This window comes from Macaca nemestrina, chromosome 3 (assembly GCF_043159975.1).
Source record: "Macaca nemestrina isolate mMacNem1 chromosome 3, mMacNem.hap1, whole genome shotgun sequence".
NCBI lineage: Eukaryota > Metazoa > Chordata > Mammalia > Primates > Cercopithecidae > Macaca > Macaca nemestrina.
This window is the reverse complement of record NC_092127.1, coordinates 99,565,567-99,592,542: the sequence shown is the minus strand read 5'-3', so window position 1 is coordinate 99,592,542 and position 26,976 is coordinate 99,565,567. Positions and strand designations below refer to the sequence as shown.

At 36.8% G+C, this 26,976-nt stretch overlaps 1 long non-coding RNA gene across 1 annotated transcript in view; it reads left to right on the top strand.

Moving 5' to 3' along the window:
- LOC105479626 (uncharacterized) overlaps window positions 1–23,946 on the top strand; it is a 191,020-nt gene extending 167,074 nt beyond the window's left edge. The window contains exons 3-5 of the long non-coding RNA XR_011621167.1: window positions 5,883–6,106; window positions 8,318–8,412; window positions 22,312–23,946. This is a non-coding gene — a long non-coding RNA (uncharacterized lncRNA). The remainder of the gene's footprint in view (window positions 1–5,882; window positions 6,107–8,317; window positions 8,413–22,311) is intronic.
- Window positions 23,947–26,976: the final 3,030 nt, after the last annotated feature.

Sequence of the window (26,976 nt, the reverse complement as noted above, 5' to 3'; positions counted from 1 at the left end):
TAATTTAGGCTTTTTGGGCCACATATAGTTTTTATTGCATATTTTTAGAACAAATTTTAAAAATGTAAAATTATTCTTAGATTGTGGGCTATACAAAAACAGACCACAGGCCAGATTTGAACCATAGATCATAGTTTTCCAATTCTGTTCAATTATGTCCTGTATGTTATTAAGCCCATCCAAAGAATTTTTCATGTCAGTTACTGTACTTTTCAGTTCTATAATTTTCATTTGTTTTCTTTTTAATTTGTATTACTCTGTTGTAATCTCCCATCCTTTCATTCATCCTGTCAATTTTTTCCCTTAAATTGTTAATGTACTTAAAAGAGTTATTTTAACGTCTTTTTCTGTTATTTCCAACATTTGTGTTATTTGTGGGCCTACTTTTTTGACTTTCTTTTTTTGACAGATCACATTTTTCTGCTGCTTAATAACTTGATTGCATGCTAACATTTTGCATGATCAGTTGTTGGGATTCTGGATTAAGATATCTTAAATCAGAAAGTGTTGAATTTTGTCATGATGGGCAGATACATGTCTTGTGTATCACCTTGATCCTGTGGCAGGATTGCTCCAGTATACTTCCTGCATGGAATTCTCTGTCAGAGTCAATTTCCTGGTGAAATCAGCATAGGCAGGTAACATAGCACTTCTCTAGAGTCCTCAGAATTCATGTTACAATTCTTCTATTGGGATTTACGATTATTCCCACATGTATTCTTTTCTTATTCTAGTTATCTTTAGTACCATACAGGCATATATTCCAAGAGTCAGAGCTACCTGAATCATAACCTGAAGCTTACTGAGGAATGTTTCATTCCCTGGGCACACATTGAAGCTGACAGCCTTTTTCTCCTTCAGCTGAAAGAAGAAAAGAATATTCTTTCCAAATGTAGAATAAATATGCTGCTTTCAGAACCTACAAATGCATACCAGAAATTATGTGTCTCTGTTTGTGCTAGAAGATGTGAGATATAATAATTCCTCTTTTAAATTGCAGGGATAGCACAGCATGCCATAGACTACTGGGTGCCTAAAACTTCACTGATGAAGCAAGCACTTGAAGAGGGTGCATTTCCTATCCTCCACAGCACATTTGTCTTGCCTAAAGCTCCAATTTATATTTCAATCCAGTTAACACAATGTCATCCATATAGTTAACCAGTGTGATGTTCTGTGGAATGTTTGTATGGCTCAAATCACTTTGGATTATACTTTGAAAGAGACTAAGAGAATTTCCATAGTCTTGGAGAAAGACCATACTGCATACTATTGTCCTTTCTATGTGAATATGAACTGTTTTTTGTCTTCCTTATTGATAAGAATGGAAAATAGTGCATTCATCAAATGAGTGGCCACATAAAATGTGCTGGAGGCTGTGTTAATTTGTTCTGGCATAAAGAGTGTATCTGACATAGAAGCTGCAATTTGGGCTTCTACTGGTTGAGTTTCTGGATTTATTTAATTTTTGCAGGGATATGATGAGGGCTAATACCTCTGCATATTTTATATCATAAATATTTCACTAATCTCATAGATACTTTTACAGCATGTTATTATTTTTACTGTATTTACTATTTTACTACTATATTTACTCTCTTGGCCAGAAGCAATTTCAGAGGCTTCCATTTAATCTTCCCCTCTATTATTTCTCTTACAGCACAGTTCAAGGAACTGGTTCTACTGACTACCAACTATAACTAGCACAATTATACATTTAGGAACTGGAAAATAACTTTTGTGTAATCATAACTATGAGTGGAGCCAGCCCTAGGACAACATTTATTATGCAGAAACATCTATTTGTATTCTTTTATGGGGCAAAGGTGACACTTTTCCTCAATTATCAATGCTACTGTAAATGCTGTATACTGACATTCTCAAAAGATTTGGAGGTATTCTCTTTTTCCCAATGTTTGATTAACCAAATAAATGGCTGTAGGTTCCTTTAGGAAAAGACTGGGGAAGTTACTAGAGAATATACTTGTCATGGTTTTTCATCGTGCTTCCTTAAGGAAACCTGGGATTTTCTTCAGTTAATGAGTTCTGGGTCTGCCAACTGGCTCAAGTCCAGAAATTCTGCATAGGATCAATTATATTTTTAAATATTTTATTATGATTGATTTTTAAACATATTACTATAAATTTTATCAAAATATAGAAAAGTTGAAAGAATTACATGTTCAATAACCATGAGCTCATCCCCTAGATTCTACAATTAACATTTTGCTATAATTGTTTATTAAATATTTAACCATCTTCTGTTCATACTTCTAACAGATCATCAAATAGTATTTTGATGCTTTCAAAGTAATTTGCTTCATCAGTACACTTCATTCTTAAACATTCCCGAATGTGTTTCCTCATCTAGTGTTTAACATTTGTGTTGGGTTAAGACTTTCTTTTTCCAAAATACAGTTCCAAGCAAATCCATAGAGTAGGAAATTTACTGTCACATTATCCTGTTCATTTCCCTTCTGTGAATGCCTCCGCTGTTCCCATTGACTGGCAAAGGGTTTTACAAATGTATATATTTAGAAAGCAAGAAAATCAAAAACAGAGTATCAAAAACAAATACTACTTTTGGCCCAGAGGAAAACTCTTACTGTAAAATAAATAATAATGAAAGAAACTATTCTTTATACTTACATTGACCAGCTTGACAAGCAAAGAAGACCATTTCTAACATGACAAAATGCATCTTTGTTTTTATTTGAGTGAGATCTTAGTTTTCTTTGATGTTTAACAAAATTGTGGAGCCCATTTTTTCAGATTTGTCAAATTATAAAGATTAGTGAATATTAAAGAGAAATAGTCATCTTTGAAGTAAAACCATGTTTATGCTTATTGATCATTCAAAGGTTAAAACAAATAATGTAGGCAATGTAGATTGATGAATTTTGGGGGTTTTGCATGTAAGATTTTCTTTTTAATATGGTTTGTTAAATAAAAGAGACAGAAATCTCCTCCTTCCTCAAAATAATATAAACCAACAAGAAAGTAATGACAACGATAAGAATAGAAACAAAGAGATTTATAGTGTCCTTACTTAGATTTATCTTTTATCCCAAGTTCTCTCTCATAATACTCTTTTCTCCATGTCCAATTTATATGGGACCCGAGGAGATGATACGACATAGAGTAGAATAAGAACCATATATTCATATAAACAAAGATTTGCAAAATGGTTTTGCTATTTCTCTCCTGTGTATTTGAGTAAGCCTTGTGTTCTCTAAACTTCGTTTTTCTTTTCCCAAAAATGGCAGAAACTAATGCCTTCTTTAAAGTATACTTTTGAAAATGTTACACAGTGGGGTAATTCCTAACATCAGGGATCATGTTCTGCAGAAGACATTTACTGGGGAGGTATTATATTCAGACACTCTGATGTATTGCAAAAATATAAAGACAGTAAGTCTCTAACTTAAAGGTACTTACTGTCTAAGAAAAAAAAATGAAGAAAACCAGTAGTTTATATACTATGCAATAATGTTAATATTGTAAGAAAATAAGACAGTGAATGGTAAAGAACTAAAGAGAGAGTGTGGTGAGTAATATCCAATCTAGCCTTGGGGTTAGGAATATGGGAGGGAAATTGGAGAAAGCTTTCAAGAGGAAGTCAGCTTTGAGTTACTTCTTAAATAATGAAATATCTTAAGTTGGGTGGATGATAGAGGATTGTTACAGAAAGAAACACACCCGTATAAACATACAGAAGTAGGGCATTGTTTATTTCGGAGTTTTGTGTGATTGATAAAAAAAAAGTACATGTGGGACAGTGAGATAAAGAGTGAGAGAAGTAGGTAGGAGCCATATGATAAAGGATTTTGCAAACTTTGTTAAGAATTTGAGCTTTAAGCTAGAGGTCACGGGATAACATTAAAAAGTTAAAACAAGGACATTGCAAGAATTTTAGGATGATCACTACATTATCCAGACATAGTGGTGAAATTGAAATTGAAGAAGCTACTTATGATTTTATCACAGTAGTATGAGCAGTCTAATTTAATGAAGTAGTAGTGAATGTGGTAATTGAGGAAATTTACATTGTATTTAAGAGATAGAATGTGTAGGACTTTGTAACTAATTGGACATGGATAATGATGGATTAGAATTAAGAGAAATTCAGATTTTGGGCTTATGGGTTTGAAGGATGGTGAAACCATTCCTCAATATAGAAAACCCAGAAAGAGTGGTAGATTTCAAGAGGAACATAATAATTTCTTCTTTATATATATTGAGTTTGAAGTTTTATATGGCATTCAAGTGGAAAAATAGTGAGAATTATAAGTGTAAATATATTCCCTACAGATAATCCTTAAACAACACAAGTATGAACTGTGTGGGTTCACTTAGATGAGGAGTTTTTTCTGCCTCTGCCATCCCGAGACAGCAAGACCAATTTCTCTTCCTCTTCCCTGTTAGCCTATTCAATGTGAAAGCCGCAAGGATGAAGATCTTTATGGTGATCCACTTCCACTTAATAAATAGTACATATATTCTCTCTTTCTCGTGATTTTTAAATAACATTTTTTCTCCAGCTTACTTTATTGTAAAAATACAGTATATAATAAATAGAATATATAAAGTATATGTTAATTGTTTATGTGATTGTTAAGGCTTTTGATTAAAAATAGGTTGTGATAGGTAAATTTTGGGGAGAGTCAAAAGTCATCTACAGATTTTCAGCTGGTACAGGAGTTCAGCACCCCTAAGCCTCATGCTGTTCAGGTATCAACCGTATGTGTTTACATGCATATGTACACATGTGTAGTTACAAAGTCTGGGAGAGGGCTTTGGGTAAGAGATAAAAGTTAGAATAAAGAATAGTTACAGCTTTGATGTGCATAGGAATGTTCAGGGTAGTTTTATTTGCCTATGAAGAAAAGAGAATAAAAGAAGTCTGGAGAATACCAATATTTAAGGTTGAGCAGAGGAAGCGTAATGAAGGAGGAGGGACTGATAAGGGACTTTGGAGAATAATCAGCATTCACTTGTTTGTTTACTTGCTTATTCAACGAACCCTTATTGAACTCTTTTCCAACCTGGGCTGATTTCAAATCAGAGTTTTATATGAAAGTCTGCATTCAGGCCGGGCGCGGTGGCTCAAGCCTGTAATCCCAGCACTTTGGGAGGCCGAGACGGGCGGATCACGAGGTCAGGAGATCGAGACCATCCTGGCTAACATGGTGAAACCCCGTCTCTACTAAAAAATACAAAAAATTAGGCGGACGAGGTGGCGGGCGCCATTAGTCCCAGCTACTCGGGAGACTGAGGCAGGAGAATGGCGTAAACCTGGGAGGCGGAGCTTGCAGTGAGCTGAGATCCTTCCACTGCACCCCAGCCTGGGCGACAGAGCGAGACTCCATCTCAAAAAAAAAAAAAAAAAAAAAAAAAAAAAAAAGTCTGCATTCAGTAACTCATTTTTAAGTGAGCTAGAGAACAGAAATGAGAAATTAGTATAGTTAAACAAGACTGCATTATTGAGGTGACCACCATTGTTAGTTACCAATGCTTAATCCTTCTGGGATTGTTTGGGGGGACCTTATGAATGTTTCTCTAGACTGTGCATTCCAAATATTAAGGGGAAAACATTTATCTATAGAATTCTGCCTTCATTGGCCCAGGGTAGACCCACAGGTGTTCAATACCTCACACTTCTTGGTTGGGCATGCTTGAGTAGGTTCACCTGGGAAACCTATTCTACAGCATTAGAAAGACCCCAGGGCAGAGATTGAGACATACATAGCATTGGCCAATGCAAGTACTGGCAAATTAAACCAGCATGATTTTGGTCTCTTGAATGAAACTCGCCGCTCACAACAGTGGCTGAAATAAGAAGTAGAATTGAAAAGAGTATTTAATACAGTTCCTCCCCACAGCATTCATCACAGAATTTCCCTCAAGATGGGGGTCAGCTGCACATTGGTATACAGAAGTGCTGGATCAGGAAAGTGTGTGGTACTGGCTGATGTGAGGTACTCACAAGTTACAGATGGGGTAAACTGATGGAATCCTGTGGCTGGAATGAAGGCGAGGCTGAAAGAGCATAAAGCTGGACAGAGCTTTCTGACACAAGCACCTACTGTTTGTGTTCAGTTCCAAGGTGAGCAAGTCAAGTTTGTCTGTGCCTTCATGTAATTTACATTCTGATGAGTGAGAGAGATCAAAAACATAAAACAATTGCAATAAGTGCTCAGATAAAGAGGAGGATCTAATATTTAAAAGGCATCAAAATTGTTTAAGGAGAGGAGGAAACTAGCCATATGAAGAAAGGTAGACAAGCATTCAATCCTAACCCTTTTCTTTTCCACTGGACTACTAGAAATGTACCTATTTAGTCTTGAAATAGCACATTTTCTTACTCTCCGTCTCCTTCACCTTTGTGTTTTCCATACACTTAGGGCAACTAGGCAAGCTTTTGTCACTTACTTAGAGTCAGCATTTCTATTATAAGTCCAACAGAGGACTCTTGACAATATTTACTTGAAACCCGAAGCTATAAAGTCATTAAGTGTTGTGAATAGCTCTGAACATTTTGGCTTTCCTCCAACATACTCTCCTCCTACTAACAGGGAGGAATTACAAAGCAAGTAAGACAACAAAAGGAAGGGCATTCATCTTCATGACCACTGACATTTTCCAATCATTCAATATCCCCAATGGGACAATGGGTTGGGGTATATGCATATATATAAAAACAAAATTCTCCACTGTTTTTCTTTTTCTAAGGAAGGTTTAAAGTCAGCATATTTACCCACTTAGCTATGTTCATCCTGCCCTTAATGCCTTTAGGAATCTGCACTAGTAAATCACTAAAAACAGTATTTTCATTTAAATTGTTACATCATAATTCTGTTTCTAATCCTTGAATACACAGCAGCAGCAGACAGAATCTGGTTTATCTGACCTGGTGACCCTCACTGGAAAGCTCATTTAATATAACCCACCTCATTTTGATTATAGTACTTTGCTAATTTGAAATTCCACCTAGTCAATTAATGCAGCTTGTGGTATCTGTAGAAAATCATGAACCCATGGTTACAATTTTAATTATAACATACATTTTACAGATCTCAGCCATCCATCTCCAAGGACATTCTCCTTTGTATAAAGTGTCTTAAAACTGGGCTGCTTCCTTTGACTTAATATTGCCTTCTTGAAATGTAATGAATACCTTTTGGTGACAGGATCTCTTTCCCAGTCTGCACTGATGAGAATTATGAACTGTACTAAGAGGTATTTTGCTAAACACAGGTACAGGAGTAAATGTGCCTTTTATAAAATGTCAGGACATGGCATTTTTGAAACACTATATGAACTTGGTGTCTAATAAGCTAACATAAAAGTCTTTTAGAGAAAAGAAAATATTGACAAAAAAGTGAAAAAATAAGGTGTATTATTCATAAATATGTGTAACTGTTTCTAAGATTTTTGTAAACATAAAATTATAAAGGATATTATCACAGCCTTTAGAACATTAACCAAGAATAAGGACAGTAATTGCAAAAAGCATAAAAGAAAGGAAATCTAAAAGTCTCCAAATTTTGGTTTCTGTGATTTTCTGGTATTATGATTGAGTAAGAAATAATATAACTGATACTGTCTTATATGCAAAAGATAGTGTCTTATATGCAAAAGTATGTGAATTGGTGTCCAAATTTTATTTCCTAGTTTTTTAACCTCTAAAAGATACCTAATATATTTCAGTTCTGACAAAAATATAGCATATTCAAGGTTATTGTAAGAAAATAAGCTTTGACTTCAGGCGTTACATATATATGAGGCAATTAACTTATAAAGCTATGAAAGAATGCTGAGAGCTAGCGTCTGCATTGTCAAGCCAGGAAATAAATATAGTAGCCATTGTAATAGATTCATGTGTGATCTCATGACTACAATTTATTTACCAATTAATGTGCTCTGTTGTAAAGTTACACCCATGTTCCACTTGATGGCTCGGAAAGAAAGATGTTAGCCAAGAGTTTCAATGTGTCATTTTTAAGATTTCAGGCCCTGGACCCAGTTTGTTTCAGTTCAAATCCCAGCTCTGCCATTCATTAGCTGTATGACTTAGAACAATTGATTTAACCTCTCTGTGGCTCAGTTTTTTCCTCTCTAAAAATAAATGTAATAATGGTGTCTACCTAAAAGGTTTGTAGTATTTAAAAAATGCATAGTAAGCACTCAGAACAGTGTAAAGTCTCAAATATTATCTATTATTAGTATTGTCTTTATTGTTATTACCCATAAGGCATTTCTGGAAACAACTAGGTCTTTCTCATAAATGTTTTTGCCAATTTCTATCATGTGCCAGTGTTATCATATGCTGTTTGCTCCGTGGGAAAAGAAGAGAAGGAGACAGAGTGAAAGGGAGGCTGAGAACTGTGGAAGTTAACCGGTTCACATCAGGTATGATAAGTGCTTCTGCTGACACTAAATAACCTTCCACCAATAATATTTTTCTATGTCTCTATGTTAATTCCTTCAGTTACTGACTGGGGCCTCATGTAAGTATATTGATTTCATTATTTGAATAATATAATTTTGCTGCCTTATCAGTGAGGCAGGAGATAAAATCCAGGAAATTCTCAGCACTGTATCAGCCTAGGCAAGCACACTGATGGCTTTTAATAAGCACTTACAAATGACTGGAGCCTTATACTTTCAGGGGGATATTTTTGAGTAAGTTGCCACTCCCCCACAATAGTCCTCTTCCTCAGTCTGCTTGGCATCATAAAGACAGAATCATGATCTTCACACATCATTCCCCTTCTGAATTGCCATACCTTTGCAAATAGAAGTTCAAGGCCTCAGGGAAGAAAAAAATATACATTATTTAGGAAAGGAGTTGGTATTGGCAAAGAAAACAAAATGATAAAAATTAAAACCCAAAGATGGGTATGCTTAGAACTTTAATGCCTAAACCCAAATTATTTGTTAAGCTGAAACAGCAGATTTTTATGAATAAATTATAAATTTCAATTTGGATATGTTGAATTTAAAAGAACTAAAGGACTTTGATATGATTTGGATTTTTATCCCCACCCAAATCTCACATCAAATTGTAGGAGGGACCCTATTAGAAGTGATTGGATCATAGGGACAGATTTTCCCCTTGCTGTTCTTCTAACAGTGAGTTCTCATGAGATCTGATGGTTTAAAAGTGTGTGACACTTCCACCATAACTCTCTCTCTCTTCTGATCCACCATGGGAAGATACACCTTGTTTCCCCTTCGCCTTCTGCCATGATTGTAAGTTTCCTGAGGCCTCACCAGCCATGTGGAACTATGAGTCAATTAAACCTCTTTCTTCATAAACTACCCAGTCTCAGGTAGTTCTTTATAGCAATGTGAGAACAAACTAATACAGAAAATTGGAACAAGGAGCGGATTATTGCTATAAAGATACCCAAGTATGTGGAAGCAACTTTGGAACTGGGTAATGGGCAGAGGTTAGAATACTTTGGCAGGCTCAGAAGAAGACAGGAAGGCGAGGAACGTTTGGAAATTCCTAGAGACTTGTTGATTGTTTTTCACCAAAATGCTGATAGTGATATGGAGAATGATGTCTAGGTTGAGGTGGTCTCAGATGGAGATGAGGTATTTATTGGAATCTGAAGCAAAGGTCATTCTTGCTATGGTTTAGCAAAGAGACTGGCAGCATTGTGCCCCTGCTCTAGTGATCTGTGGAACTTTGAACTTGAGAGAGATAATTTAGGGTATCAGGCACAAGAAATTTCTAGGCAGCAAAGCATTCAATGTGTGGCCTGACTATTTCTAAAAGTGTACTGTTATACATGTGGACAAAGAGATGGTCTAAAATTGGAACTTATATTTAACAGGTAAACAGCATAAAAGTTTGGAAAATTTTCAGCCTGATGATACAGTAGAGAAGAAAAACCCATTTTCTGGGAAGAAATTCAAGACAGCTGCAGAAATCTGCATAAGTAAAGAGGAGCCCAATGTTAATAATGAATGCAATGAGAAAAATGTCTCTAGGGCATTTCAGAGACCTTCACAGAAGCCCCTCTCATCATAGGCCTGAAGGCCTAGGAGGAAAAAATGGTTTCATGGGCCAGGCCCAGGACCCAGCTGCTCTGTGCAGCCTTGGAACATGGCACCCAGTGTTCTAGCCACTCCAGCCATGGCTAATGGTATAGCTTAGTCCATGGCTTCAGAAGGTGCAAGCCCCAAACCTTGGCAGCTTCCATGTGGTGTTGGGCCTGTGGGTACATAGAGGCAAGAGTTGAGGTTTGGAAACCTCAGCCTAGATTTCAGAGGATGTATGGAAATACCTGGGTGTCCAGGCAGAAGTCAGCTGCAGGGGTGGAGCCCTCATGGAGAACCTCTACTAGGGCAGTGTAGAGGGAAAATATGGGGTCAGAGACCCCACACAGAGTCCCCACTGGGGCACTGCCTAGCAGAGCTGTGAGAAGAGAATCATTGTCCTCCAGACCCCAGAATGGTGGTAGATCCACCAACAGCTTGCACTGTGAGCCTGGACAAGCCACAGGCACGCAGTGTCAGCCCATGAAAGCAACTGGCTGGAGCTGTATCCTGCAGAGCCACAGGGGCGGATCTGCCTAAGGCCTTGGAAGTCCACCTCTTGCATCATCATGCCCTGTATGTAAGACATAGAGTCAAAGGAGATTATTTTGAAGCTTTAAGATTTAATGACTGCCCTGATGGGTTTCAGACTTGCATGGGCCTGTAACCCCTTTGTTTTGGCCAATTTCTCCCATTTGGATTGGGACTATTTACCCAATGTCTGCACAACCACTGCATCTTGGAAGTAACTAGTTATTGATTTTACAGGCTTATAGGCATAAGGGACTTACTTTGCCTCAGATAAAACTTTTGGATTATGGACTTTTAAGATGATGCTGAAATGATTTAAGACTGGGGCTGTTGAGAAGGAATAATTGTAATTTGCAGTGTGAGAAGGACAGGAGATTTGGGAAGGGTCAGAGGCAGGATAATGTGGTTTGGATTTCTGTCCCTGCCTCAATATCATGTTGAATTGGAGGAGGGGCCTGGTGAGAGGTGGCTGGATCATCAGGACAGATTTCCTTCTTGCTGTTCTTGTAATAGTGAGTTCTCCTAAAATTTGATGGTTTAAAAGTGTGGGACACTTCCCCCTTAGCTCTCTCTCTCTTCTGCTTTGCCTTGGGAAGATATGCTTTGCTTCTCCATTACCTTCCGTCATGATTATGTTTCCTGAGACCTCCCCAGCCATGCAGAACTGTGAGTCAATTAAACCTCCTTCTTCATAAACTGCCCAGTCTCAGGTAGTTCTTTATAGCAATATGAGAATGGATTAATACAGATTTAATGTTCCCTTATGCTCTTGTACATGGGAATATCCACACACCAGACACCCTGAAGTTCTCATCACTCCTGAAAATGCCATTTTTTATCCCTTGCCTGGTATTCTTGTCCTTGCATAGTGAAGTATCTAGATTGCCCCTCAGATCTGTGTTCAGATTGTACTCCCTCAATGAAACCATTTATCATTCCCCCTGCAAATTGAGTTCCACTTACAGTGTGTTCCCTCTACACTGTTAATATGCTACAGTATTTATTATATTATACTGTAATTTTCTATTTACGTGTCTAATGAATAGATGGCTATTGACAAAACTCTCTAATTTCAAATCTGTTTTCTTTTCAAACATGTGATATATGTGTGTTAAGTAAATCCAGAGTCTATTATAAATCACTCTCTCACCCTTATCGCTCACTTCATAGGAAACTAGTTGTCAGTTTTTTGGATGTTTTTCCAAAGATCTCTCTCTCTGATATATCTGTGTGCATGTGTGTGCACAAATGTGTGCAGGAATCCCCCATATATTTTTTAATTAAAGGTGATATAATAATCTATACACATTATTGTGTACCTTGATTTCTTTTTCTTAACAATATACCTGGCACATTGCTCCTTATCAATACTTCTAGATCAGTTTTATTTGTTTCTTAAAATTGAAGAATCTTTTCTATGTTTGCCTCTTTCCTATTTATTATTGTTTAAATATGTTGCATAAAATTTATCCTGGTAGCCATTTTTCAGTGTACAATTTAGTAGCATTAAGTGTATTAAGTATATTCATAAAATTTATCATTGTAACTATTTTAAGTATATAATTTAGTGGCCTTAAGTGTATTCTATCACAACTATCCATTTTCAGAACTTTTTCATAATCTCAAACAGAAACTCTGTTACCGATTAAACAGTAACTCCCCATTTCCTTCTTTCCTTAGCCCTGGTAACCTCTGATCTACTTCCGGTCTCTATGAATTTGCCTATTCTAAGTGTCACATGTAAATATAATCATTCAATATTGTTCCTTTTGTCTGGTTTATTTCATATGACATAGTGTTTTCAAGATTCATCCATGCTATAGCATGTATTGGAAATTAATTCCTTTTTATGGCTGAGGAATATTCCATTGCATGTCTATGTGACATTTTTGTTCATTCATCTGTTGATGGACACTTGGGTGTTTTCCACCTTTTAGCTGTTGTAAATAATGCTGCCATAAACAGTTTTGTACAAGTATCTCTTTGAAATGTTGCTTTCAGTTCTATCGGGTTTATACCTATGAGTAGGATTGTAAAATCATATGGCAATTCTACCTTTAACTTTAAGAAGAACCACCAACTGTTCTCAACAGTGTCTGCAGCACTTTACATTCCCACCAACAATATATGACATGAAGCTTCCAATTTCTCCACATTCTCACCAACACTTGCTTTTTCTTTCTTTTTTTGGTAATAGCCATTCAATATTTATAATATTTATATATTATATGTAATAGTATTTATAATATGTATATATTATATAAATATTATTTATAATATTTATATATTATGAAGTATATAATATTGTATAATTACATATGTATTTTTATATATAGTGTGTGTTTATATATGTCCTAAATTTTTTAAAGAAAAATATATGTATACATATATATATTTATTTATTATACTTTGGAAGCTTATAGATATTTTCTCTTTGCCTCTAATGTTCTTAAATCCAAAAATGATGTAATTTATTGTTCTTTATTTCTGGAAAATTTTATTGAATTATACTTAAAGCTTCTTTTCTGCATTTTACATTTTCTCTATTTGTATTTATATATAAATATATACATTTTATATTATATATTTATATATAGTATGTTTATATATGGATATACATAGTGTTTACATATATTTTGTGTGTATATATTTGGTGTTTATATACATTTATTTGTGTGTATATATAAAATACATATATATATATTTTCGTCTATTTGTGGAATTTTCATTACTTTGATGTTAGACCATTGAGATGAGTGTTCTTTAGTATTTTTTTGGTTTCATTTATTTTGTATACTTACCTATTTCTTTTCTATTATTCACGAGATTTCCTTTATCATTCAAAATTTTCTTTGAATTTCTTTATCTCTGCTATCATGTTCTTAATTTTCAAGAACTCTTTCTGTTCAATGAATCCTATTATGATTTCATGAATGAAATGGCTTTGCTAATCTTTATAAGGATACTAATAATCTTTTAAAATATTTTATTTAATAGTTAATGTTTAACTATTAAATATTATACATGTTCTTTTTGTGTTATATTCTCTTCTCTTTTGTTTCTTGTTGTATTTTTCCTAGTCTTTCATGTTAGGGGTTTTGCTCAGCTAACAAATTTGGCTCTGGTAATTCTTACATTTAAAATTGGGGGATGAAAGCTAATTATAAATATCAAGTATGTGGATAAAGATTTGAATTTGACTTTCATTATGGTAGCTGGTGGTTTGCTGGGGAAACCCCATTTGCCAGTATCTTTAATTTTCTACTTTTAGGCTAGACAGGGTCCACAGAGCAGGTGTCTACAGATTTTGCCAGCATAAAAAAGGGTCTATTGTGAGAAGAGGGCTTATGTGCCAGTATTTCAGCTTTCAGTCTTCATATATATTCACCAAGCTCATCATTTTATTATGGTGTTTGTACTTGATTTCATGTGCTCCTTTGATACACTTTTACTGTTTTTCACTTTGCCCTGTGCTCTGGGAAACTGATCTGTATGTACTGCGTTATGGACTCAATGTGTCCCTCCAAAATTTTTATTTTGAAGCCCTAACTACCAATGTGATGATATGTGGAGGTAGGGTTTTGGGGAGATAATTATATTTATATGAAATCATGAAGATGAGGCCCCATGATGGGATTAGTGTCCTCAAAAGAGCAGGAAGCAAGACCAGAGCATTCTCTCAATCAATCTCTCTGTCTCTTTTCTCTCTCTTTCTGTAATGTGAGGACAGAGAAGCAAGAAAGCGATTCTGTGCAAGCCAGGAAGAGGGCCCTCACCAAGAATCAAATCTTTTGGCACTTTGATCTTGAACTTCCCAGCCTCCAGAACTGTGAGAAATAAATGTCTTGTTTAAGCCACCCAGTCTGTGGTATTTTGTTATGGCAGCTCAAACTGACTAAGATTGATCGCATCAATTAGGCTCCCTTGCCCTCTGTTTTCCGGTTGGCTTTGGCCATTGGAAGTACCATTAGGAGAGAGAAATCAAGGTATTTCCCAGTTTCCTTCCAGCCTACCCACAGATTGGCCACAACTGTCTTCTCCTTCTACTTCTTCAGTTCTTGTCCAGAAGTCACCTCCTCCAGTTCTTTCTCCACACAGCTAAATACTTCCTTCTCTTTCCTTTTTGGGCCTAGATGTGATAGCAGCTTTCTTTGTGCTGTAAGGAAAGAGGTACAAGACAAGAACAAGATGCATAGAAAGGAAGATCAAGCAACAACATTTTAGAAGCTAGAAATTAGACAGCCAAATGGAAATTGATTAGAAAGCCTAAAAAAGTTGGTTTATCATATCTGGAGGAAGCTGAAAACTAACTTTATCTACCCTGTTACAAATCTATAGATGCTTCAGCATTTTTTTAACCCACAGCTTTGTAAGTAGTACCTCCTTAAAACTCTCTTCAGTCACACCTTTTTAACATACTGTCTTCTTGACTGTCATGGCAATGGCTGAGTCAGCATTCACGTTTCCAACAATGCTTGGAATTTCTAATCCATAGACCCTCTGTTTTTCTATCTTCTATGGGAATAAATCTAACTGTTTCACTAGGAAGAAAAGGAACATTTATATATTTGTGTGGCATTGGAGAAAGGATCTAGAATTTTAACCACTTCTTAAAAGGTTTTTAAGGAATCTTTCTGATTTTGATATGCTTTCATTTTCTCCTCAATTTCCTGGCATTATTAGTCCAGAGCTCTTTGAGTTTTATTTTTTTCAATGTAGATAGAGTTAATCCTAAGCTTTCTAAAAGTAGTATCAAAATTCATAGGTTAAGATGAAGTGTTGATTCAGGGTGTATTTTTCTTCTTTCCAATGATTTCAATGTGCTTTTAAATTTTTTCTCATGTAGTTAATGTACCTATTTTATATTGAGTATCAAAAAATAGCAATATTGGATATCTTTGTGGTTTTAGGTTTGTTGTTGGTTATTTTCTGCTGACTCATATGTGGTGGCTTTTTCCCTTACGTATGTCCTATGATTTTGCTTTTTAAAATTGTGACCTCTTATTTGTTGCAATTCTATATGTGTAAATTTTACAAGACTTTCACTGAAGATGTATTCTTCTAGAGAGCATTGGTTTCTCTTTTTATCAATTGCCTGATTGCTCTAACAACCAGACTTTGCTTATATCAGATTGTGTCCGTGCTTGTTAAAATTTTATGGGATGGGATTATTGATATAATCCTTTAAATGAAATTCAGTCAGATTATCATTGTTTTGTCTACATGATAAAGACTCCTTTTTACTTAAACTATTGCAAATTTTTAGTAGAATAGATAGGATTTAAATGTCACATAGCTAATCTTAGTTAAAGTATGACAGTTTCTTAAAAATGTTAAAGAATGCATTTGCAAGTGCAACATACATACTATTTTTCACCATTCTTTACCTTTTAGAAAAATTATATAATCAATTTTTCTTATGAAATTTTTAGAACAAAAGAATTTATTGTCATTTTCAAGACTAACTTACTCTTATAGTATATCTAGTTGTTTAACTAGTAAGTTGCAATATTTAAAATAAAAGTTTTGTTATTTTCCAGTATAGGTAGGCTGTCCTTCATATAAGTAGACTGACAATTATTTTGTTGGTTTGAAAGAGAACAGAAATCTAGGGTGGGATAAACTGACTCCAGGTTGATTGAGAAGAAAAACTTCAAGAGAAACTCTAGGTGATTCCCATGCTGCCACAAAAGAAACAAGAGAGAAGGCACATGTGACAACATTGTATAAAGAAAATGGATTGTGGCATCTCCAGTTTGTCTTATAGCGGTGACCAAGGGGTAGATAACCTAGTAAATCATTCACCAGCTGACCCATATAATAGATGGCAGATTTATCTGTGGATTTCAAAATTCAGGAAAGTGATGGCCACACTTAAGTATCAGGGGAAAGCCAGAAAGCAGAAGTACTGAGCCAAGTGTCCAGTGGCCACTAGTAAGAGATATGACTCAAGATAAGACCCAGGTTCTTCAGCCACCATGAAGTGAGAGGTCTCTGTAAATGATGATACTGGCAACTATGTTGTTTGGAGTTTGTCTTAGTCCATTCAGGTTGCTATAACAAAATATCATAGGCTGGATGGCTTATCAACAACAGATATTTATTTCTTATACTCTGGAGGCTGGGAAGTCCAAGATCAAGATGCTGCTGGCAGATTCAATGTCTGGTAAGGGCCTACTTCATCATAGACAGCTGTCTTCTTCCTGTAACCTCACATGACAGAAGGGAAATGGGGTTGCCTTCAGCCTCTTTATGAAGGCAGTAATCCTACTCATAAAGGCTCTGCCTCTGTGACTTAATTGTCTCCCAAAGGCACAACCTCCTTGTACCACCACTGTATTAGTTCATTCTCACACTGCTATAAAGTACTACCAGAGCCTGGATAATTTATGAAGAAAAGTCATTTAATTGATTCACAGTTTCACAGGCTGTACAAGAAGGATGACTGGAAGCCCTCAGGAAATTTACAATCATGATGGAAGGCAAAGGGGAAGCAAGCACATCTTACCGTGGTGGAGCAGGAGGGAGAGAGAAAAAGTGAAGAGGGAAGTGCTATACACTTTTAAACAACCAGATCTCATGAGAACTCACTCACTGTCACCAGAATAGCAAGTGAAAATCCACCCCCATGATCCAATCACTTCCCCCCAGATTCCTCCCCCAACATTGGGGATTATCATTTAATGTGTGATTTGAGTGGGGAAACAGAGCTGAACCATATCAATCACCTTTGGGAGTAGGATTTCAACATATGAATTTTGAGGGGACACCAGCATTCCAAATATAGTAGAGCCATTTTGCACTTTGCTTTATTACGCATCCTGTCTTCACACTGTTTCATATTTCAGGGAGCTGACCTCTGCAGGAGGCTTCTGCCTCAGGCTTCTGCATCGGCTGTCATCCGGATCAACTTGACCAATTCCCCTTACTAGAGTTGTGTTCCAAATTAAAGGGAGCTACAATATCATGACTCAAATAGCATTCCATCTTTTGCTTTTCTCTTCTTTGTTAAGATCAGACCATCCCCCAGCTCCCTCTTCCCTACCTTCATGTATGTCAGGATATTTACATAGATCTATTTCAAATGGGATGCCATTTAAGACTTGAATTTCAGACTGCTGTTTTGGGACAAACCTAGTTAGTGCTCTAGATTCCTCCTCCATTGGTTACTGCATAAGTTCTAGTGTATCACATAAGCACATTTTTAGAGTGTATTATGTATGGTGCAAGTACAGGAAGTAACTCTTATATGTAGGATGAAGCTTTTTTTTTTTTTTTTTTGAGGCGGAGTCTTTCTCTTTCGGCCTGGCTGGAGTGCAGTGGCAGGATCTCGACTCATTGCAAGCTCCGCCTCCCGGGTTCACACCATTCTCCTGCCTCAGCCTCCCGAGTAGCTGGGACCATAGGCACCCGCCCCCAAGCCCGGCTAATTTTTTTGTATTTTTAATAGAGACGGGGTTTCTCTGTGTTAGCCAGGATAGTCTCGATCTCGTGATCTGCCCGCCTCGGCCTCCCAAAGTGCTGGGATTTACAAGCGTGAGCCACCGCGCCCGGCCAGAATGAAGTTTTAAAATCTTTAATGTCACAGAGGTAACAACAAGTCCCAGAGGGGCAGCCCAGGGTGCAGGTCAGTAAGCCACAACAAAAGTACAGTCACTGGCAGACTAAGAAAGCCTAGTGGGTTTAACAGAAAGACTGAAGTTTAGTGTAGTTGAGGCACACCATGAATCCTGGGTAATTTAAACTGAGTTAAGGACAGCAAAATTTAACCAATATTCTAAAAGCCGATGAAACTAAGCCTTTTGATAGAAGTATTCGCTGAAGAACAGGCAAGGTAGTTTGAGAAAGGTGGAAACGAACGAACACTCTGGGAATTGGCTAGAATAGTGTCAAATAATTTTGAAATAATTGAGATCTTTAGCTTTCATGAATTTATATACAACCAGTTTAGAGTAATACAAATAAATATGTGTGAAATTCAAACAACTGATTGATTGAGTGCAAGATAAGCTGCTTGTCTGAAATGTTGAGTATTTCGATAATTCTTAAAGCTGCTCTCTGCAAAGACTGAGAGAGCTGTGCTAATTTTTCCCTTAGATAAAGACCTGCTGTTTTGCTCATAATTGCAATCTTTGACTCCATGGAGGAAAGGTTAGCTACCTTGTGAATGATTTTCTTCCCCTTCCCAAATAAGCAGGCCAATTAATTATATCTAAGCATTATGGGAAAAGCCCCTCCTAAGGGAAACTGAGCCCATTCTTTAAATTGTCATCTGAGTGAATGTAATTCATAATTGCACATTTATCTTTGATCTTTTAATTATTACTGAGGTTAAGTCCCATTCTATTTGATATGCTATATATATGTCTTATTATTTTTACTTTTATTCTACATAATCTTTGCTTAGCTTCTTGCTGACCACAAAGCTAAAATTAATCTATCTTTAGTCATCTTATACTTCTGTTTATCTTTTCTTTTGCTATTTGATATTTGATAAAACTTGATGAAATACGATATAAAGATGCATTACCAAATAACATGGTTTTTCATCAAATGACTTTTTTTCCCTGAAAAATTAGGAATTCTAGAAGTAAAAGTCTTATAAGTCTTCAAGTTAATCCAGTGCTTAGGGACCTTGAGTATTGAAAAATGTTATGTTTCATTTATTAATTCATCCCCACTCGTCTCCCAAAATATTTAAATGACTTTTCAGCTTTATAAATGATTTAGTGCTTTGTGCCTTGTTCGGAGATTTACCTCCATCTAGGAGGTAATTAGCATTTTTAGGGAGACTGATTTTTGGCCTGGCGATTTTTTTACTCATTGTGGACTTGTTAACACTTCATGTGGCTCAGATTCAAAGTACTGATGTTTACAGGAGGTACATGGACGTGTGTTAATAATAGCCATAACTGGTATTACAGAGAAGAAGGGGCAACAATTCAGGCCACAATGACTCTGTTTATAATGATAAGAAGTGAATTATTATACCACAACATTATGTATGATGTTAGGGCATAAATTATTAAAATGTCCTAAAAACTCATCAGCTACCTCAGATAATGAGCAATGAGACACCACTGGAAAACTGATGAACAAATGAATTAACTAAGTATGCTACTCTAGAGTAAAAGCTTGGCCAGCTTTGCAGAGGTTCACATTTATGCGGCAGAATCATCAACTTCTGGAAAAGTATGTTTCTAGAATTTCCTACTCATTCATAAATATCTTGAAAGAATTTTGATGTAAAATTCTAATTATTATTGTCAATAACATTTACTACAAAACCTTTGAAAACTTACTTTTAATCTTTTTTTAAATTTACTTTTAAAATCTTTTTTTAAATTTCACTTTTCAAATCTTTTTTTAAAATTTAATCATATGTGGTAGACATATTTCCATTTTGAAAGAAGTAATCTAACTTACAGTTTTTAAAAAATAATCTTTATTTTTGGCTGGGCGCAGTGGCTCATGCCTGTAATCCTAGCACTTTGGGCGGCCAAGGCGGGCGAATCACAAGATCAGGAGATCGAGACCATCTTGGCCAAGATGGCGAAACACATCTCTACTAAAATACAAAAAATTAGCCGGGCCTGTAATCCCAGCTACTTGGGAGGCTGAGGCAGGGGAATCGCTTGAACCTGGGAGGTGGAGGTTGCAGTGAGCTGAGATTGTGCCACTGCACTCCAGCCTGGCTACAGAGCAAGACTCTGTCTCAAAAAATAAAAATAAAAATAAAATAAATAAATAAACTAACTTTATTTTTTATTTTTAAACTTTTTTTGATTTATAGAAAACTGTGAAAATAGTACATTGTTCCTGTGTACCCCATCCTCATTTTACCATTTTATTAACATTTTACGTTACTCTGGGTCATTTGTCATAATTAGGGAACTACTATTGCTACATTATTACTAATTAAGTCCACACTTTATTTACATTTCTTTGATTTTTACCTAATGCTTTTGTTTTTTGTTCTGGAATCCCATCCAGGATGCCACATTGTGTTTCGTCATCATTTCTTCTTAGCTTTTTTTTTGCTATGGGAGTTTTACATATTTTCCTTGATTTTGATGACCTTGACAATTGTTTCAAATGCTGGTCTGGTATTTTGTAGAATGTTCCTCAGTTGAAACTTGCATTTATTTTCTATTAGATTGGGATAAGGGTTTTTGTAAGGAAGAGATCAAAGTTAATTCTCATTCCTTCTTATCAAGGGTAGCTAATAGCCCACATGACTCATCACAGCTGATGTTAACCTTTGTCACCTGGTTGAGGTAGTGTTCGGTTTCTTCCTTGTAAAGTTACTTTTTACCCCTTTTCAGTCTGTAGTCTTTGAAAGGTAGTCACCATGCACAGCACGTGCATATAAGGAGTGAGAAATTATATTCTCCCTCCTTGAGAGTGAAGTATCAGGTGAAGAATACACATAAATTGTTTGCAATTCTCCTGCATGGAGGATTTGCCTTTTCCAGCCTCCCATTATGTTTTTGTTGCTGTTGTTGTTGTTGGGTTTTTTTTTTTTTTTTTTTTTTTGAGACAGCCTTGTTCTGTCACTCAGGCTGGAATGCAGTGGCACGATCTTGCTCACTGCAACCTCTGCCTCCCGAGTTCAAGTGATTTTCCTGCCTCAGCCTCTGGAGTAGCTGGGACTATAGACATGCGCCACCATTCCTCACTAATTTTTTGTATTGTTAGTAGAGACAGGGTTTTGCATGTTGACCAGGCTGGTCTTGAACTCCTGGCCTCAAGTGGTCTGCCCACCTCAGCCTCCCAAAGTGCTGGGTTTACAGGCGTGAACCACCACCCACAGCCCATTATGTATTTACTTAGTCATTTATTTATATCAATATGGACTCATGGCTATTTATTTTACACTTCGAGTGATAATCCAATACCACTTTACTTATTTGTTGCTCAAATTATTTCAACTTTGGGCCAGATACAGTAGCTCATGTCTGTACTCTCAGCACTTTGGGAGGCTGAGGTGGGAGAATTGCTTGAATCCAGGAGTTCAAAACCAATCTGGTCAACAGAGCAAGACTCTGTCTCTAGAAAAAACTGAAAAATTAGCGAGGTGTGGTGGCATCTGCCTGTAGTCCCAACTACTCAGGAGGCTGAGGTAGAAGTATTACTTGAACCCAGGAAATTGAGCCTGCAGTGAACTATGATTACACCACTGCACTACAGCCTGGGTGACAAAATGAGAACTGGTCTCTTAAAAAATAAAAAATAAAAAATTTCAACTTTGGCCATAGGGAGCTCTCTCAGTTAACTCTTATGTCCCTTTGATATACCCATCAGTGTGTGTGTGTGCGTGCACACGCACACCTGCATGTGCGTGTGTATGTGTTTGTGAATTGGAGTACTTTCTTACTTTTGGGCGCTACAATGTTTTCTCACCTCTTCTAATATATTTCTCATTTTGTATATTTCTTGTCCCAGTCCTACAGTCAGCCATTTATCCAAGAAACTCTAGTTCCCTTTATTGGAGAATAAAATTGGTACTATTAATAAAAGCCAAGATCTAGGCACTGATTGTGCTCATCCCTTCCAGGGTGTCATTTCTTTTAGGTCCTCTTAGCTAACAAAGCAAAAAATATATGTGTGTATACTAACCTGTATATGTACACAAATATATAAATATTGCCCCATCTGTATTTACAGTCAGCTAAAAATGAATTCATACTTTGATGATTAATATTGAGTGTCAACTTGATTGGATTTTAGGATGCAAACTATTGTTCCTGGGTGTGTCTGTGAGGGTGTTGCCTAAGAAGATTAACAGTTGAGTCAGTGGACTGGGAGAGACAGACCCACCCTCAATCTGAGTGGATACCATCTAATCAGCTGCATAAAAGCAAGCATGGAAAGGGCAGACTTGCTGAGTCTTCCAGCCTCCATCTTTCTCCCATGCTGCATGTGTCCTGCCCTCGAACAATAGACTCCAAGTTCTTCAGCTTTTGGACTCCTGGACTTATACCAATGGTTTGCCAGGGGCTCCTGGGTCTTCAGCCACAGACTGAAGGCTGCACTATCGGCTTCCCTACTTTTGAGGTTTTGGGACTCAGACTGGCTTCCTTGCTCCTCAGCTTGCAGATGGCCTATTGTAGAACTTCTCCTTGTGACTGTGTGAGTCAATTCTTAATAAACTTCTCCTCATATATTCATCTATCCTATTAGTTCTGTCCTGTTGAAGAACCCTAATATACACACTGATGTTTATAACTCATTTATTACCACATAAATTGTTCTGGTTTTCTGTTACCTGTCTATAACCTCCCACTCCAACTGTGAGAAACCTGGCTCCCACAGTTGCCATTCCTTTACTTAATTGTTCACTTTCACTACACTTGTATTATGGCTTCTGAATTGTTAATGTGTACCGCATGGGAAACAACTTCAACTCAAATACAATGCTATGTACAATTCCTTTGATTGGTTTTGTGAATGATGACACTGAAACTCTAGCTGAGGAGATTTCTCAGCAAAGTGTTGAAAGTGCAGCCTGCTTTCTCCTTACTGCTTGTAGTAAAATGTGAGAAGAGAGAGAGAGAGATTGAAGGAATTACTAAGCAAAAAGTAACCAAAACTTGAAGATTTGGAAAATCCTAAGCCTATTCATATTGCAAAACATGAGAAAGAGTATTCAGGAGAGCACACCAAGGTTATGGCTGGACAATCACCTAACAAAGGGATTACCCATAATTTTAATCAGCCATCTCAGCAGAAGCCAGGAAGAAATGAGCTTACACCTGCAAATTCACTGGAGTTTGAACTGAAGGGTATAGAGATAGGACAAAATGAAGAAAGGTTTTCCAACTTCTGGGATTTAAAACATGAGACAGTAGAGCCATCCAGTGATGACCATGCCTTATCTTTCATGAAAAGGGAAGAATGACCATGAAAGCTATTTAAAGATCATCAGAGTTGCCACTTCCACCACAGGCCCATGGGTAAAGCTATTTCCTCCTTCATTTCAGAGGACGAACTCACTTCCTTGATTTCAGTGGGCCAGGTTGCCCCTGTGAAGAGCTGAGGGGGTGAGACCACTGCCTAGGGCCCTGGAGTTAAGCTGCCACCCAGTAGGCTTGGAAAACAGAGCATAAAGCCAAAAAGATTATTCTCAAGGCTTAACGTTGAATGGAATTTGTCTTGCTGGGTTTTCGGCCTTGCTTTTAAACCCTTATTTTTTCCTATTTTCTCCTTTTTGAAAGCGAGATGCCTATCCTATGATTGTCTCACCATTGTATTTTGGAAGCACATAACTTGTCTAGTTTCACAGGCTCACAGCTGGAGAGAAATTTTGCCTTAGGACAAAGCATCAGTCTCATTAAGTCTCACCGTACCTGATTTAAAGGAGACTTTGGTCTTGGAATGGATGATGGAATAGGTTAAGAGTTTCAGGGCTGCTGGGATGGAAGAAGTATATTTTGCATGTGAGAAGCACATGAATTTTGAGGGAGTCAGAGGGCAGAATTTTATGGACTGAATTATGTCATCCCTAGATTTATATGTTAAAGTCCTAACCTCCAATGTCATTGTATTTGAAGATAGGGCCTTTAGGAAACCAGTTAAGGTTAATGGAAGTCATAAGGGTGAATCCCTAATCCAACAAAACTGATGTTTTTGTAAGAAAAAAAGAGACACCGGAGAGGTCTCTTTCTCCACCTCCCACCAGAGGAGAAAGGACTAAGTGAGGACACATGGAGAGGCAGCAGTCTGGAAGCCAGGGGAGAGTCTTCATCAAGAGCTGAATTTGCTGGCACCTCGATCATGGACTTCCAGTTTCCAGAACTGTGAGAAAATATATACATATATTTTTTGTTGAAGCCACCCTAGCAGATGGATAGACTCTTCACGAGGTAGAAACTACTAATTTACAACAAAAATAAATAAATAGGATTTGGGGTAAAACACTATCTTAGGCATAGCTGGTTTCCAAAGTACATATGATTTGAAAATAAAAATATATGTAGAGGAAGTGGATGTAATAGCTACATTAAAACCTTTTAAAGGTTGATGTTTTAGGATAGCCTAAGTCATACTGATATCTACTTTAAGCACACTAAATGGGTTTATGTGTAATATATTCCCTTAAAATAGGATTTACCATTAAGTAGTAGTTTAGTAAAGTATTTCTACATATGAACTGATTTAATTAATTCCAATTTAATTATTTCCTTTGTACTATACAGATTAAATTATATATATTTGTATATATACACACGCACATATTTGTATGTGTGGTGTGTGCATGTGTGTTAGACGTGTGTGTATTAAATGAGTCTTCTGCACATTGAGTTCAGTTTTACACACTATAGCGTTCCATTTTTTATCCTATTTCGTTGCTTAAAACTTAAAAAGTGGGCCGGGCGTGGTGGCTCACGCCTGTAATCCCAGCATTTTGGGAGGCCAAGGCAGGTTCATCATGAGGTCAGGAGATCGAGATCATCCTGGCTAACACGGTGAGACCCCGTGTCTACTAAAAATACAAAAAAAATTAGCCAGGTGCGGTGGCGGGCACCTGTAGTCCCAGCTACTCGGGAAGCTGAGGCAGGAGAATGGTGTGAACCCGAGAGGTGGAGCTTGCAGTGAGCCGAGATCGCGCCACTGTACTCCAGCCTGGGGGACAGCGCGAGACTGCGTCTCAAACAAACAAACAAACAAAAACTTAAAAATTGGATAACATTACATTATAGGATAGCTGTGTGACATCCAAATTAGGTGGAAGATTCTAACAATTAAATCGCCAGTATTTTGTCATCTGAGAAAACCGAGCATTGTTTTAGATTATTCCAGTACCAACGTGTTGTGCATTGAGTGACTGTGCAAAGGCACCCAGCAACAGCGATGGTGAGCAGAAGAAAACTGCAGACACTGGCAAATACCATGGTCCAGTAAGGAGTGAGTGAATAAATGCCATTCTCTTTTTCCCTATACTTTTGATTTGCTCTGGGTGCCTCCAATTGGCAAAACTCATCTGCAACCATAGTGTAAGGAAGGAAGCCCATAGAGAAGATCCTCCTGGAGCATACTGTGGTGCAGAAGAGGGTGGAGAATGGATCCGAATGGACAAAGGGTAAACCATTTAATGGTTGTGGGCACTTTGTAGAACATTTGGAAAATGCCAGAAGTCATACAGAGGAAAAACCATTAAGGGTGGTTCTAAAAAGGCAAAGAAGCTATCTATACATTATTAGATAGATTTTTAAAAATCATAAACATAAATCTTGGATTTTACAAAAAAGATTCCTCAAAGCTACTATTTTTCCTATATTTTAAATCTATGGCCTTGACTACTAAAGAGAGGGGGTTCATATAATTATGTCTATGAATGCAGGTGTGAGAATCTGCCCAGCATGGCTCAGAAGTTGACAATTAGCAGTAAATCAAAGGTTTTGGACAGTCTAATGTTAACATCATCATTAAACTGAACAAGAAGATTACACTGATCAAATAAAAAGAAGAATACTTAAAACATTGAATCTTTGGGCTTTCCTGCAAATTATTACCTCAGAAGGCTATGAAATCATCTGTCTTTTCCAACTAATTGCCGGTACTCGAATGATTTTACTACTGTGTTATGATTCAGGATTTAGATTTAAAGTATTAAAGTACAGCTTATTTAAAAGAAACTGTGCTGTTTGTCCCATTTTCTTCATTTTGCTCTTAGGCTCTAAGTTTGAAATATCTTAGAACCTTTAGGAGGATACTCTTCAAAAATAACTCTGACAACACTTCTTTGGAAGCAAGTGGGCACTGGGCTTAGTGTATTCAAATGATCTTTCCCATAGGTCTTTAAAAACTAAGAGTCTGATTCTTCTGTTATTATTGTTATTTGACATTGTTTGTTGAGTTCTGGACATGATGATTAGCTATAAAACAGAAACAAAGCATAATTAGTAGAGGAAGGAGACACAAATTATCACTTTCACTGTAATATTCTGATTTTCACCAATGAGGAAATTGAGCAACAAAGATATCAAGCAACCAAGACAAGTTTAATAGCTCATTAGCATAAAAGTTGGGTTAATAGAGCTAAGATCAAAGAAAAATGGTAGCAATTGACTTTTTGTGTGCAGTTTAAAATAAATAGAGATGATTGTCAGAAGAAATAATTTAAAGTCAAATCTTAAGGCATTTGTTCACTTACTTTTCATTTAATGAATATTTTTAGTGCCAACTTGTGCAAGAAGACCCAGTGCTTTGCTCTGGGGAGGCCAAGCTAGTCTAGATAGATGCTGTCTTTCCCTAGTCTTATGTTGTCTTTGTTCTAGCAGGATTGCAGATGTTTAACCCAAATCCATTACCATTGTGATAAATACTTCCAGAAAATAACACAGCATGCTAAAAGAATACAGGTGAGAGGGACTTGACTCTCTTCAATGAATG